Source organism: Peromyscus maniculatus, chromosome 1 (genome assembly GCF_049852395.1).
Source record: "Peromyscus maniculatus bairdii isolate BWxNUB_F1_BW_parent chromosome 1, HU_Pman_BW_mat_3.1, whole genome shotgun sequence".
Classification (NCBI taxonomy): Eukaryota; Metazoa; Chordata; class Mammalia; order Rodentia; family Cricetidae; genus Peromyscus; species Peromyscus maniculatus.
This window is the reverse complement of record NC_134852.1, coordinates 425,562-441,774: the sequence shown is the minus strand read 5'-3', so window position 1 is coordinate 441,774 and position 16,213 is coordinate 425,562. Positions and strand designations below refer to the sequence as shown.

Below are 16,213 nucleotides of genomic sequence, written 5' to 3'. Positions count from 1 at the left end.
GCCTTCATTCTGGTGATGTTGTATTGCTCTTTATGTTGTTGTATATACTTCTGCTTGACATTGGCCCATCTCTTCCTCTAATGATTATAAGAGGGCCCTGTGTCTTAGTGAGTTGCTGTTGGTCCACTCTGTGCTTGTTGTGTCTGTGGCTCAGGGAGCTATCAGCCCCATCTTATTCTTGGTCTAATTGGAGCAGGCAGATTCTGTGTCTTGGGGAGCTTCTCTTGGATCAATGCAAGGTAGTTGATTCTGTGGCTCACTGATCCACTCTTGGTCTTATCAGGGCTCTCAGTCCAGTCAGATTTTACAGATTCCGTGTTTCAGGAAGACTCTCTTGGTACATTGAGAGGTGGCAGATTCTACTTCTCCAAAAGCTACTCTTGTTCTGATGAGGGCTGGCAGATTCCCTGTCTCCTGAGGTTACTCTTGGTCCAGTGACAGCTCTTTGTACAATGAGAGTTCTCTCTAGGCCTGATGATAGCTGGGGTTGTTTTCCTAGCTTCAGGAAGTTCCCTCGGTTCTCTGTAGGACAGGTATTGGGACAGGGCATGTAGATTGCAGGGTGTACTGGGAGGTCATGGTGAGGGAAGGGCTTTCCTGAAGGAACCCTGCCTACTGGCCATCAACTGAGGCCAAGTTGGGCCAATGTTCCTGGGGGAAATGGTTGTGGCCAGGAATTGGTCCTAGGGGCAGGGCTCACTGGGTATGAAGAGTCACTCGCCTCTAGGACCAATGAGAGCTGTCAGAAAGTTTTAACTAGATACCTTAAAACCACCCACATCAGAATTCATTCCTATAATATACTTTAGGTTTGTAGAAGTATACATCCTTTATACATTTCAAAAGCTATTTTTTCTACCAATAATACATCCTCCCCACACAGATGACAAAAATAGGCACATCCTTGTTTGTTTGAGAGAATTATAAAGAACTAATGGGACCATGAAATTTTCCTCTATTGAGTATTTTTCTAAGAACATGCTTTTAGGCTGGAAAATTGGCTCAAGTGTCTATAACAATTACTGCTCATAAACAAGGTTCAAGTGTTACATTCAGCACCCACTGGGTGGCCCTGCACTCTCTCTACCACCCAGAGATTCAAGCCATTGTTTTGGCATTCATATGCACCAGGCATACCAGTGTTGCAGAGACATATATGCAGACAAGTCATCCATACACATTTAATAGAAAAAAGGAACAAAGAAAGAAAGAGACAGAGAGAAAGAAAGAAAGAAAGAAAGAAAGAAAGAAAGAAAGAAAGAAAGAAAGAAAGAAAGAAAGAAATGAACATAGTTACAATTCATAGGGAATCTAAATGGGCCATGAAAATGTTATCTTAATATTTGGTTAGAGATGTTGGCAATTTAGGATCTGTGGGTTCAAAGGTTTAAAAAAATATTTAATAATAATTAATGATTTGTATGTGTTTACTTTACTCCTCCTTACATTTACCTTCAGTCTTTCAGCATCTATGTGAAAGGTTCAGCAAAAGAAATGACAAGCACTATATAGTAATCAGAATAGTATCAAGAAGATATTGAATGCTTCACTGGAAATGATATAGTACAGTGATAACTATTAATATTCTTTTTGTTATAAAAACAAGAAACATGTTCTGGAATGATTGAAAAATCACTGTATGCCTGGTATGCATGTCTGGGAACCTCAAAGAATTAACAAAATGTCACATCAAGAACTGAAAAGAAGAGACATAAAGAGGGAGGCTAGAAAATGCTTCTTAATGTGGCAGTCTATTTCAATGCATCAGTTACAAGGCAGCACAAATGGACCCACGTGACAGTGTTACTGCTGTATGACAGAAATAATTACAGTTAGGTCAGACCCACCTGTCTACTTCCTGTGGCCCACTCTATCATGTCTTCATATAAATGGAGCTCTTGACCATGTGGAAAATATGGGCTATACTCTCCTATCTTCACCTTGACTTCAAATCCATTTGGGAAATTCCAAATCTGGAAAATGTCATACTCTGCCTGTTGGTTTTCTCTCTGGATCATATTGACTTTTTCTCCAACAGGATTAGTGAAATGAGTCTTCCTCAGAAAAGAGTGCAGCTGAAAGAGAGGCAGCATTTTATAATGTATGTGTCCTTTCTTGATGTCAGAAAACATATAAATATTTCTTCTTAAAGGCAACATTATTGAAGCTGTCCATGAGAGAAATATAATAAGAGAAATAAAAGAATGTGGATAAATAAAATTTCATAACATTCTTAGAATTTAAATTCTTTCAGAGGAAACTACAAGGAGTAACCCAGACATACATGCACACACAAAATTTGGTAAGAAAAAAGCAGAGAGAGAGAGAGAAAGAGAAAGAGAGACTCAAATCCATACAGACATATGTACATAATACAGATACATACAATATACACACATGTATACATGTCAGACACACACATCAAAATACAATCAGAAACAGAGAGTCATACTAACCCAAACAGACACACAGAAACAGAAACCTGAAAATCACAGAGGCTCACACACAAATGCGCACATTTTTAGACAAATACACACAGGGAGACATACACATAGTGAAACACCCACACAGAGAAACATTGACATATACAAATTTAGGCTCACAATAAATTATTGACAGACTGACAGACACACACACACAGAGAGAGAAAGAGAGAGAAAAACAGATATTCATATGTGAAAGCAGATACACAAAACATGAAGTAGTGACATGCAGCTGAACTGAAAAACACAGAAAAATATACATAAAACAAACACACATACACAAAGACATTGACAAAAGATAAATCTATTCTCACTTCCACAGATAAATATGCAGATAGACAGATATGCACAATATATGCAGCAATGCAGCTATACACAGAGATACACAGAAAAAAAGAATCATTCTCCCATACACTGTGAGAACCATTAATTCACACACATGGACACATATGTTCAGAAATATATAAGAGCACCACTGTTACACAGTAATTCCTGTGTAATTACTCACAGTGTGCCAAATAGGTCCCTAGAGCCTACACTAGGGCATAATCAGCTGAGAACACTTGTGAAAACCATCTCATACACTGATTACCACGTTTGAAAATCAATGAACAAGGGCTCATCTTCTTATCATGGAGAGGGTTAATGAGGAAGGACTGTTATATTTCCAGTAATAGAAGACGTTAAATGATATTCAGGTGTTCTCTAATTATGTTACTGATATTCCTTGATAAATTGTGTCCTCCATTCCATTGCTTTGACATTAATATTTATATCAGAATCTAGGTTTAACTCCTTACCAGCAAACAATTTCAAAATATTCCCATTTGATTAAATATTTGCTCGTCCAGTAAATTGGAGCATCTGACAGATTCTTAAAGGCTGTATTGATGATATATAATTTCATCCAATAGAAAAAAAAACACTACCTTCAAGCAGTTATCGTAGTGTTCATTCCCATTATACACTTGTTGAAGAAGCATCTCGTGGATAGCATGGACTACAGTATACACAGCATTATATATGTCATAACTGTCATCACTAAAGGCCATGTCAATAGTCTGTCCCATTAGAAATTGTAATGAGGCATTGGATGAACAATCCTTCAGTGTCTTACACTTGGAAGCTAGGACCTCACAGTTAAAGTTCATCCATCCCAGCCTTGCAAGGTATTCATCTGTGTATTTCAGAGGGTTCAGTGTCTGGACAAATGTTTTAAAACCAGAAATCTCAGAATGGTGGTGTGTAAAAGCTAGTATCCCATGGGATGAGCCAATTGTAGAGTCTCTCTTACTTGTAGTAACATCCCACTGTGATGTGGTCAAAAATATTCTGTGTAAACCTAGAGATTCCCACATTTGAAAGCTCACAGCTAGAGTACTGTCAATGTCACCATAAATGATGACTACATTTGCAGATGATGTTATGATTTGGTTATAATACACTTCAGCTCTTGACATGTATGTAAGGAATTTGGTTGGGATCATGCATACAAAGGAAAAGCAGACTTTATTTTTCTGCATCTCAGTTCTCAAATGTGAGAGAAATTGGGCACCCTGGTCATTGTCAGAGATGGCCACTCCTATCCAGTTCCAGTTGAAGTGAAGAATCAAAGAGACCATTGCCAGTGGTAGAGCTGTATCCTTGGGGGCCATCTGATATAGATAGGAAAATTTTTCATGATCACTTAGGATGGTATGGAAAGGTCCAAAGGTAAGCTGAAGGACCTAGGACACAGGGAGCAGCATGAGGTAGCATGCACTTCTAAGAACTTGTAAACACACTTTCAGCAAAGAGTTCTATAAAAACTTCTCACCTATAATTTTTCCCTCATCTCAACTTTAAAAAAGGAAATGAAGCCACATCAAGTCTCTGAATAGTACTCTTGAACCCCACTGTTTCCAACAATTCAACATACTCTTCTTAGCATCTTGGTATTGTTCCAACAGAGTCACAATTTCTTGAAAACCCACACCACAAAAATCTCACCTGTTGAGATAGCCCGGGGTCCAGATATATCCCCAATAGCGTAGATGTTTCATAATCTGGTCCTGTCAGCAATACTATACAACGAGGCTCTCCTTTACACTCATAATTAGGGGAATAATCTTGAATTTCTTCACCAAAATGTGTTATTCTGTTTAATTCTGACATATTCATGGATCCACCCTCCAGCAATTCAAATACTAATGACATATTTGGCAAAAGATCAGGATTCCTATTGACTTCATCCATGGAAAAAGTTAAGGCCAATGGAAACTGCATGTTTTTGGGTGATGTTCTGTAAGAGGATATGGTGGTTAATATGGACAGAGACCTAAAATTAATTCTTCGTATTCAACAGAAGGACTATCCAAACCTGGATGGTATTTTCAACCAGACCCAAATACTGAATCTAATGTCCTGTGCTGTGAAGTTGAAATGACATAAGCTGGATGTGACAATATTTTATTGTGTTGAAATGTAGTAATATTTTATTTGTATGTCAATAAATAAATTTTGGCTGCAGATCAGAGGAAATAGCATGCCATTTTAAATAAACACAAAAGTAAGGCAGTGGTAGCACATGCCTTGATCTGATCATGTGGCAGGCAGGATCTCTCTGTGTTCAAGGCCATGCTAGGGAACAGAATACATGCCTTTAGTATGACTAACAGCCATACAGACCTGGAGGTCTGAACAGACAGGCAGTGACAAGGAAGTGAGGCAGCTAAGCTAAGAGCCAATGAGGGGGAGAACAGCAAGGTAATAAATGTGCAGGGAAACAGGAAGTAGCACACACTTTGGAAGCTGTTGCATGATGAGGTAAGGTTAGCTGGACACAGCCATAGCAGCAAGGGAACAGACCTGCAAGTGGCCGGACTGCTTTTGGGGTTACTGACTCCGAGGCTCAGGCCAGGTGTGGCTCAGGCCAGAGCAGAAGGCTAGAATTTGTTATTTTTTTTCTCCTGGTGTGTAATAACTCACCCCTCTCTCTTGTAATTCCAATTTTGGACTACCAGCAGACTAGATAGTAGCTTTTAAATTTCCTTGGACATCTACTGTGCTAAGCAGACTTAATTCATAAAGATACCTTAAAGGGAGAAACTAGTTGAAAGACAACTTTTTCCCATATTAAAAATTGGGAAACATATTTACAATGGAACAAAATTGGTATTTTTGATAACACATTAGACAGTGTGAAAATGGAACAATAAAAGAGAGGGTGAATATTGTTGATGGGATGTATATAACATCAATTATGAATATTATTTTTTTAATCATCCTTATTATAGTATTAAAACTGTGGTTTAATTTAAGTGCCAAGATAAAAGCTTTAGTAAAATCTGTTAAAAATGATTTATATAGAAATTCAGACGCAGAGAAAAGAATTTAAAGGTGAAATAATTTCAGGATTGACTTATATGGTTAAAGAAACATAGCCTCTTTCCAAACAATCAAACTTAATCGATCTGGTAACTTTACAGGAATTACCTGCTTAATGGCATGTACAAGCTAACTGGACTCCAGTGGAAATGGGAGATTTAAAGAGATTTAAGGAAGCTATTATATCATATGGCATGCATTTTCCACTCATAAAGCAAAAGTTATACTCAAGGCAAACTTGGAATAGTATAACTCCTCAGAACTGGAAAGAACTGGTAACAGCTGTCCTAGAGTCTGGAGCACAATTACAGTGGAGAACATGGTTAAAGGAGGAGGCTAAGACAATAAAAAGCCAATGTAGAACAAGAGGTGTGGAAATTTACGAGAATCAACTTCTTGGATAAGGCGAATATGATGATATACAAAGATACTGTTTATATGATAACCAATCCTTAATTCTATGCCACATGGCAGCAGTGAATTCATGGAACAGAATTGAGGAAGCAGGAAAAATTTTGAATCATTCACAAAAGGTGTACATGGTCCCAGAGAATCCTTCACAGATTTCTTACAAAGGCTGGCCTCAGCAGTATATAGAATAATACCAAATTCAGAAGCTGGACAGAAAATAATTGAATGTTTGGCTTTTGAGAATGCAAATGAAGAATGCAAAAGAATAATCAGGCCATTAAAAGCATGATCAGCACCTTTGGAGGATTGGATCAGGGACAAAATTAATATTGAATCTCATGACCATGATGAGATGTGGATAGAAGTGATTTCAAAACCTTTGAGGAAAAAAGGTCAGAAATTTTGGTTGTGGTAAACAAAATTATTAGAAAAGCGAGTATAAACAGGGTGTTCCTTAAAAGATTGTTTATTCAAAGAACAATGGCAAAAGAATGTCCCTCCATTCTGGACTATGCAGAAGGTGTGGTAAGCATAAACATTAGACCAACAAATGTAGATCAATAATAGACAGACAATGTAATCCTTTGCCTTTGCCTTCAGGAAACTCCCAGAAGGCCTTCATATAGGCCCCCACAGCAAATTCTGTTCAGACCTTTATGCCATCATAAAAGAAACCCCTACTCAGAGCAATTAAATAACCAAATAACTATTGAAATAAACCAGACTGCTCGGGAGGATAGAACAACTACAGCAGAAAAATCGAAAATTCTGGAGGAACCATAAAGCAGATTCTTGACAAACTTCTCTAAATGAACAAAGACCAAAATTAAAAGTACAAATAAATTGTGGTTTCTTGGAAGAATTAGTAGACATGGGTATGGATGTGAAAATAATTGCATCAGAATTTTGGCATCCAAATTGGCCTCTGCAAGAGGTAAATTTTCAGCTGTTAGGGAATAGAACATCATCTCAAGTGAAACAGAGTGCAAGATGGCTTGTGTAGGACAAGCAGGACAGAGAGGAAAATGAAAGCCATATGTGGCTAATATAGCTATGAACTTATGGAGCTCTGATCTATTACAAAAATGGAATACTCAGATTACCATTCCTCCAACCTCAGAAACAAATCATAAACTAACACATGTTTCTGAGAGAGATAATAGAAGGTATTATTCTAAAGAGCTGTCAATAGCCACCCAGATTGTACAAGAACAGGGCACAACAACTGATGATCCTCCAAAGACACCAACAGCTCTACCTTTAAAATGGTTAAAAGACAAGCCTATAGAGGTTCAGCAATGACCTTTAACAACAGAGAAACTGCAGGCTTTAGAAGAGCTAATATAAGAGCAGTTAAATGTCCAGTATATTGAAGAATCAACCAGCTCTTGGAATTCTCCTGTGTTTTCTGTTAAAAAGAAATCTGGTAAATGGAGAATGGTAACAGACTTATGAGCAATTAACAAAGTAATTCAACCAATTGGCTCTCTACAATCTGGAATTCTTTTGCCTACTCTGTTACCTGAAGGATGGCCACTTATAGTTATCAATTTAAAAACTGTTGCTTTTCACTAGTTTGGTTATTTGTTCCTGTGCTGTTTCCAATCATGGTCTCAAAAATTCTTTCTCATACAACCCATCTTCTTTCTCGCTGACTGGACTCCTGGGGCTCCACCTGGGGCATGGCTGTGGATCTCTGCATCTGCTTGCATCAGTCATTGAATGAGAGTTCTAGCATGACACATAAACTATGAAACAATAGCTAAGGAGCCCCCAAATGGATCAGGCCCTCTGGATAATTTAGACAGTTGATTAACTTGAACGGTTTGTGAGGCCCCTAGGCAATGGGACTGGGACCTCTCCTTTTTGCATGAGCTGGCTGTTTGGAACCTGGGGCCTATGCAGGGACACTTTGCTCAGCCTTGGCGAAGGGAGGAGTGGACTGGACCTGCCTTGATTGAATCTATCATGGTAAGCTGAATCCCCAGGGGAGTCCTTCTCCTGGAGGAATGGGAATGGAGGGTGGGCAGGGGGAAGGGGGAGGGGAGCTGGAGAATGAGGACAGTGGAATCCGTGGCTGATATGTAAAATTAAATTAAATTATAAAATAAATTTAAAAAAAGACTGTTGCTTTTTAATACTCTTACAAGAAAAAGACAGAGAAAGATTCACCTTTGCAGTCTCTACATATAATAATTCTCAAAAAACAAAGAGATATCAATAGAGGGTTCTCCCAAAGGGAATGTGAAATAGCCCAACTCTGTGCCAATATTGTGTACCACAGCCATGGGAATTAATACATAAACAGTTTCCTAAGTCTATAATTTATCATTGAATGGACAATATTTTACTGGATGATTCAATGCCGATAATTTAGAATGTTTGAAGAAATAAAGAAAACATTGCCATGTTGGGGATTGCAAATTGTTCCTGAAAAGATACAAAGAGGATATTCTTTTAATTATTTGGGATGCAAAATAGGTCTACAAAAATTAGACCCCAAAAGTACAAATTAGAAGAGGTCCATTGCGGAGTCCTAATGACTTTCAGAGATTATTTGAAAATATTTCCTAGCTGTGAACCATTGTTGGGGCAAAAAATGATGAACTGAGTGATTTTTTCAAAACCTTAGACAGTGACAAGGTCTTAAATAGTCCAAGAGATTTATCAGCTGAAGCTGAGATTTTGCCTTGGTGGAAAAGGAAGTACAGGAAGTACATGTGGATTTGTGCATCCAAGCTTGATTACATTTTGGTTATTTTACCCTCTAAGCATTCTGTTTCAGGAATTTTAATGCAGAGTGAAGATATATTGGAATGATAATTCTACCATATAAATAGAGAAAAATTTAAAACTTATGTGGAAAAGATCTCTGACTTGATTTTAAAAGGAAAACTGAGACTTAATCAATTAGCAGGTATAGTCCCAGCAAAAACAGTCATACCGTTAACTAAGGAGGACATTGACAAATTATGGGCAGACAATGAAACTTGGTAAAGAGGTTGAAATAATTTTTTGGGAAAGATTAATAGCAAATATCCCAACAGTGATAGAATTCAACTTATAAAGAGAGCTGATTGGGTTTTGCCTCACATTGTACAGGAAACACCAATATGTAAAATTCATAAATTTTAGACAGACACAAAGAAAAAAGGAAAGGCAGGTTACACATCAGAAAAATTTAACTAAAGTGGTTCAAAGTGCTTAAAATTGTGTACTAAAATGAAATTGTGCAATATTCTGTTGATTTTTATGGATTTTTCAGAAACTCTCAACAGTTCCTGACTTTCAATATGCTGAAAAAGTGGTATTACATATTGAGACTACAGAATTTATGTCTGATGAGTCAGAATAAACTTCACTATTTATTCAGTTATAAGATGTAATGAGGAATAGGAGTCATCCTTTATATATATAGCTAACATCTGATCCCATATGGGTCTGCCAGGCCCTCTAGAACAAGGTTAAGATGAGACTGAAAAATTATTGATAGGAAGTGTGATGGAGGCCTCAGAATTTCATAAATAGTGTCATGTCAATAGGAAAGGTTTTAAAAGGTATTTTTCCGTAATATGGCAACAAGCCAGGGAAATTCTAAGGAAATGTCCTACTTGTTTGCCCCACCTGCAGGGCTTCAATGGGTTCTCGACCACCCTAAGGAGGGAATGTAGGGACAGGAGATACAAAGCTGTCATCAGCATAAGGTGGGGCAAGCTAACAGGATGTTTGTATAGGATGTTTACAGGGTGAGAGGGTCAAGGGCTCTGACTCAATGTCCTGTTCCTAGGCAACCTGACTGTAAGATGATCTAGTTCCATGTCTTATTGGGGGTCTGTATTTTTCCACTAACTAGAGATTCTGTCCTTGTCCCTGGCACTTGTTGTTTTGGAAATCAGACTCTGCTACCAGCAGGATGTAACCCAAAGTGTACTCAGAGGAATGACATCTGGCAGATGGATGTGTTTCACTTTGCAGAATTTGAAAAACAAAAAAAAGTACAACACACTATTGATACGTATTCAGGATTTCAAAGGGTCAGTGCTCTGAGTTCAGAAAAGGGCGATTTCGTTAATCATGAATTGCTAGTAGTTATGGCCATCATGGGTATGACTTCACAAATTAAAACTGACAATGCACCATCTTATGTGTCAGCTAAAATGAAACAGTCTATTGCTTACTACAATATAAAGCATATTACAGGTATATCACATAATCTTACAGGCTAAGCAGTCATAGAAATATCAAATCAAGTTCTAAAGGACATGCTAAATAAACAGAGAGGGTAACAAAAAAATTTCCATTCATTTTACACACCAATCAAAGATTGCCTTCTAAACTCCTCCAGCTCCCTCCACCTCCCCCACCCAACCTACCCTCCACTCTTCCCCACAATAAGACAAGGTCTCCCATGGGGTGACATATGCAGTAGATGCAAGTCCAAGCCCTTCCCCCTGGCCAAGGTTGTGCAAGGTGTCCCATTATAAGTATTTGGTTCCTAAAAGCCTGCTGATGCACCAGGGTTGGTTTTATTCTGTTATTTTAATTTTGTCATTGTAAATTTTGGTGGCTGTATGTTGCCTGGTATAAACATTTCTGCTATCCTGAGAGGCCTAGTCACTGAGGTTCCCATGAAAAATAAATCTTTAGTTACTAAGAGCTGAGAAATATTAAGGAAGAATGCCGAGGTAGAAAGATGGAAAGGGTTGTTTCCTTTGAAGCAAGGAAACTAGGTTTTTCCACCACTATGTCTTAGTCCCCTAGGAATGTGTAAGAGAGTCAGGAAAGGCCAGAGAAGAAACTGTTATAAAACTGAGAATGGTAATGTGTGATTTGACAGGTGAAGAATGGAAGCAGAGGTGAATATCTGTGGATAGCCAATCTGCTTCTCTGGCCATAGTTTCTCGAGTGTTCCATAGGTATAGTTTCTCAAGTTGCATGACTAGGAAAAAAAGCATAAAATATGGACAAGGAAGTTTGTTGAGGAAGATCTGTATGATTTACTGGAGAAGTTGATGTACTGGCTGAAGCAGGTGATCGGGTACAGAACTGGGTATATGACATGGCATTGTTTTTTTTTTTTTTTTGGTTTGTTTTTTTTTTTTTTTTTGAGGAACTGAAGGAGAGGTGAACATTTGCAGTTAAGTTTTAGGCTTCCCTGCCTGGAGTGGAATATAAGTATCTAGGGAATGTCTCCTTGAATTTGGGGCTCTGTTAAAGCAATGAGTGAGAGGAGGAAAGTTACGAAAGGGAGATTCCTGGGTTCCATTGCCAACAGGGTCAGAGTTAGAGAAATGATTGACCAACATGTAGTCTGCTGCTGATCTGGGGAGTGGAATGTGGGAATGGGTGTGTTGGAATGGAGGGGAAAGTAATTACCTGCAATTAGTATAATAATGTGCATGATATAATGGAACACATGATGCAAAACATACTTGTGTGTTTAAAACAGAGGCTATAATACATTCCTATGATGCAACCAGTGTAGCACTGTGAGATTCATCTGATTACTTTTATTTTAATATTTAATTACTTTTTGCTAATTGACTGTTCAGAAAAGTTTTACTGTTTTCACATGTGCTTTGAACATTGTGGTTTCCTGGGCAGATGAACAAATGACTGTTAACAACAGATAAAGCACCAGTGACAGAGCAAGTCAATGATTCAACCCAACCATACACTTGTCAATCAAGACTCAACCATTTCACATTCCTGCCAACAAAACTCTTTATAGGCCATTTGCATGTTGAACTCCCCAGGTCTCTCACTCTCTTAGTATCAGCCTAATCTATCCCGTTTTCATAACTGTTTCTACATTATCCCAGACCCCAATGGGTCAGAGTTTCGCATATCTATCAGAGATAAAAATGGCCACCAGAATTCAATGTAGGCCACCCATCCTTGAACATCTCCTACTGTCTTTGTCCCCCCAAAGCTATCACCCATCCATAACCCTCCACACCACAAGGCAGCAGACACAAAATACTAAGTGATCTCTGATCAACTGGAGAACATGCGGGACTATAGGATGTCCACATTGAAAGCCCACCTCTATACTATCTCACATTATGGTGTTCCACTCTATCTATAATCACAAATCCCTGTGCATCAGAGTTCCCCAGCCCCAACCTGGAAAGAGTCCCCCCGAATGACCAGAGGCCAATTCAGACACCAGAACTTTTTCCTCCAACTCAAGTGGAGATGTCTTGAAGAATCCCAGGCTGACTGGAGGAAAAAAAGAGAAAACAGAAACAAAGGAACAAAACACATCCAAATAAGATGAACATAAAAATGAGCACCTAGGCTTATATTCACCACACACTTAGAATCCTAGACACAAGTGTAAGTATACAATCAACAACAACTGAGGCAATATGACACTAGCAATTCTAGCTATCTTACTACAGCAAGCCCTGACTATTCCAACACAGCTGAAGTAGAATAAAAAAGACCTTAAGACCAACTTCTTGGAGATGAATGAGGACCTTAAGGGAGAAATGAAAAAACTCCCTGAAAGTAATAGAGGAAAAGACAAAAGAAACAATGTAGGAAATGAGTAAATCCTTTAAAGAAGGGGGAAAATCAGTTGAAAGAAATGAATATAACTTTAAGACCTGAAGGGATGGAACTTAATAATGTCATCCTGAATGAGGTAACCCAGACTCAGAAGAATAAACATGACATGTCCTCACTCATAAGTGGATACTAGATATAAAGCAAAAAATAGCCAGACTACAACCCACAGCTCCAGAGAAGTTAGCTAACAACGACAACCCTAAGAGATGCATGAATTACCCTGGAATTTGGGAAATAGATGAGATCTCCAAGAATAAACTGAGAGGGGGAAAAGCAGGCATGGGATCAGGGATGAGAACATGAGGGAATGGAAGGGTTCAGCAAGAGCATGAACAGAGTAGGAGATCAATGAAGGAGATACCATGTTAGAGGGAGACATCATGGGGACAGAAAGAAAATGGATGCTAGGGAAGTTCCCAGGATTTCACAAGGGGGATCCCAGCTTAGACTACTAGCAATAATGGAAATGGTACCTGAACTGACCTACCCTAGTAATCAGGTTGGTGAATACCCTAAGTGTCATCATAGAGTCTTCATCCAGGAACTAATTGAAGCAGATGCCGAGAACCACAGCCAAGCACCAGACCAAGCTTCAGGAGTGCAATCAAAGAAAGGGAACAGGGATTCTATGAACAAGGAGCATCATGATCATGATGGGGAAATCTACAGAGACAACCATACCAAAATAAACTTTAGACCAACACCTGTAGAACTTCCATGGGAATCAACTAAGCCCTCTGCATAATTGAGGCAGTTGTATACCTTGATCTGTTTAAGGGGCCCCTTCTCAGTAGGATCAGGTTCCATCCATGATGCATGAACCAGCTTTATGGAGCCCACTACCTACAGTTGGATACCTTGCATATCCTTTATGTGGGGCCTGGGAGGTTGGACTTGCCAAAACTGAATGTACCAAGCTCTGCTGACTTCCTATAGGTGGTCTTACCTTGTTAGAGGAGGGAATGCAGAATGGGTTAGGAGGGAATGCTGAGGAGTGGTAGGAGGGAAAAGAGGGAGTCTGTGGTTGGTATGTAAAATGAATAACTTTTATAATAAAAGAGACCTGAAAATGAATTAGAAAAAAATAAAGAAAACATAAACTGAGGGAATTCTGGAAAAGGAATATCTAGGTAAACAAACAGGAACTACACACATCATCATCACCAACAAAATGCAAGAGATGGAAGAGAGAATCTGAGGCATTCAGATATGAGGAAAAAATAGATACAATTATCAAATGTTAGATCCTAAAAATTCTTGACACAAAACATCCAGGAATAGGTCAACACTATGAAAATGTCAATCATAAGAATAATAGGACTAGAAGAATGAGAAGAATCATATCTGAAATTCCCAGAATGTGTTTTTTTTAAATTGTAGAAGAAAATATTCCTAACCTAGAAAAGGAGACAATCTATCAAGGTACAAAAAAATTTTAAAAACACCAAATAGATTGGAACAGAAAAAGGATGGCCTTGCAAATTAATCTAAAGATAAAATATACCTAACAAAGAAAGAATATTAAATACTGCAATGAAAAAGCTGTAGTGACATATAAAGGCAGACCTATCTGAATTTCATCTGACTTTTCAATGGAAGCTATAAAAGCCAGAATGATATGGTCAGGTGTACTGCAAATGCTATGAGATCACAGATGACAACCCGTACTACTATACCCAGCAAAACATTCAATCAATTCTCATGAAAGGAGAAAATAAGATACTCCATAATAAATCAAATTTAAACAATATCTACCCACATATACTGTACTACAGGAGGGAATACTAGAAAAACTGAAACTAGGAAAGTTGACTTCATCCATGAAAACACAGGATATAAATAATTTCTTACCAGCAAAGCAAAGAAGCAAAACACACACAAGTGCCACCATCAACAACAACAATAAAAAAAAAGAAATTAACAATCATTGGTCATTGATATATCAGTGGTATCAGCTCCAAAATAGAAAGAGACAAACAAGAGTATGGATGTGTAAAGAGTATTCATCATTCTTCTGGAATTCATAAGTGTACCTCAAAATCAAAATAGTCATACTTCAAAGTTAATGGCAAGAAAAATATTTTAAGCCAAATGAACTAGAAAACAAGATAGTGAAGCCATTCTAACATCTAACAAAATGCACTCGAAACCAAAATTAACAAAAGGGGATGAGAAAGGGTACCACATATGTATCCTATGAGAAATCCACATAGATAACTTTTCGCTTCTCAACATCTATGCTCTAAATGCAAGGGCATTCACATTTATAAAAGAAACATAATTGAAGCTTCAATCACACATTGATTATCAGACATTGATAGTTGGCAATTTCAATATCCCACTCTGTCCAAAGGACAGGTCATTTAAGCAGAGAAATGCTCAAGCTATTAGATGTTATAAATCAAAGGAACTAATAGATATCTACAGAACATTGCACTCAAACACAAAGTATTTCTTCTTTTTAGGACCTCATGGAACTTTCTCCAAAACTGACCACATAGTAGGTCACAAAACAAGTTTCAATTGATGCACAAAAATAGAAATAACACACTGCCTCCTATCTGACCACTACAAATTAAACCCAAACATCGAAAATATGAGAAAAAAACAGAAGCTTTCAAACTCATGGTAACTGAAACCTTTAATGAATGACTAAGGAATCCAGGGAAAGAACAAAGAAATTAATGACTTCTGAGAAACAAATGAATATGAATATACCATACACCCAAATTTATGGGAGAAAGTGGCAGTGTTGGTAAAAGAAAAGTTTGTTTATTTAGCTTTTTACCAAAAAAAATGGAGAGAACCAATACTAGCAATTTACAATACACTTCAATGCTCTAGAACAAAAAGAAGTAAGCCCCATCCAAGAGGAATAGACACTATTATAAACAAACTCAGGTGTAAAATCAATTAGATAGAAAAAAAGAGAACAACAAAAAAAGATTCAATCTAACAGGAATTGGTTCTTTGAGAACAGGAACAAACTCTTATCCAACCTAATGTAAAGATAGACAGAATATCCAAATAACAAAGTCAGAAATTAAAAGGGAGATATAATAATAGATATCAAGGAAATCTGAATAATCATTACATCACATTTGAAAACTTGTAATTAAAAATTTGAAAAAGCTAAAAGAGTCGCATAATTTTCTCAATAGATACATCTTACCAGTTTAAATCGAGATCAAACAATTGAAATGATCCCGCAACCCCTAAGGACATAGAATTAGTCTTTCACAGTCTCCAAAACAAATCAATCCCAGTGACAGATGGCTTTAGGATAGACTTCTACCAGATATTCCAGTAAGACCTAATATCAATTTTCTTCAAAATATTCCGCAAAATGTAAACAGAAGAATGATTGCCCCTTGTAGCTA

The 16,213-nt window shown here is 37.7% G+C and overlaps 1 pseudogene; it reads right to left on the bottom strand.

The window, feature by feature from the left end:
• LOC143271863 (vomeronasal type-2 receptor 116-like) overlaps window positions 1–16,213 on the bottom strand; it is a 34,685-nt pseudogene that overhangs the window by 12,275 nt on the left and 6,197 nt on the right.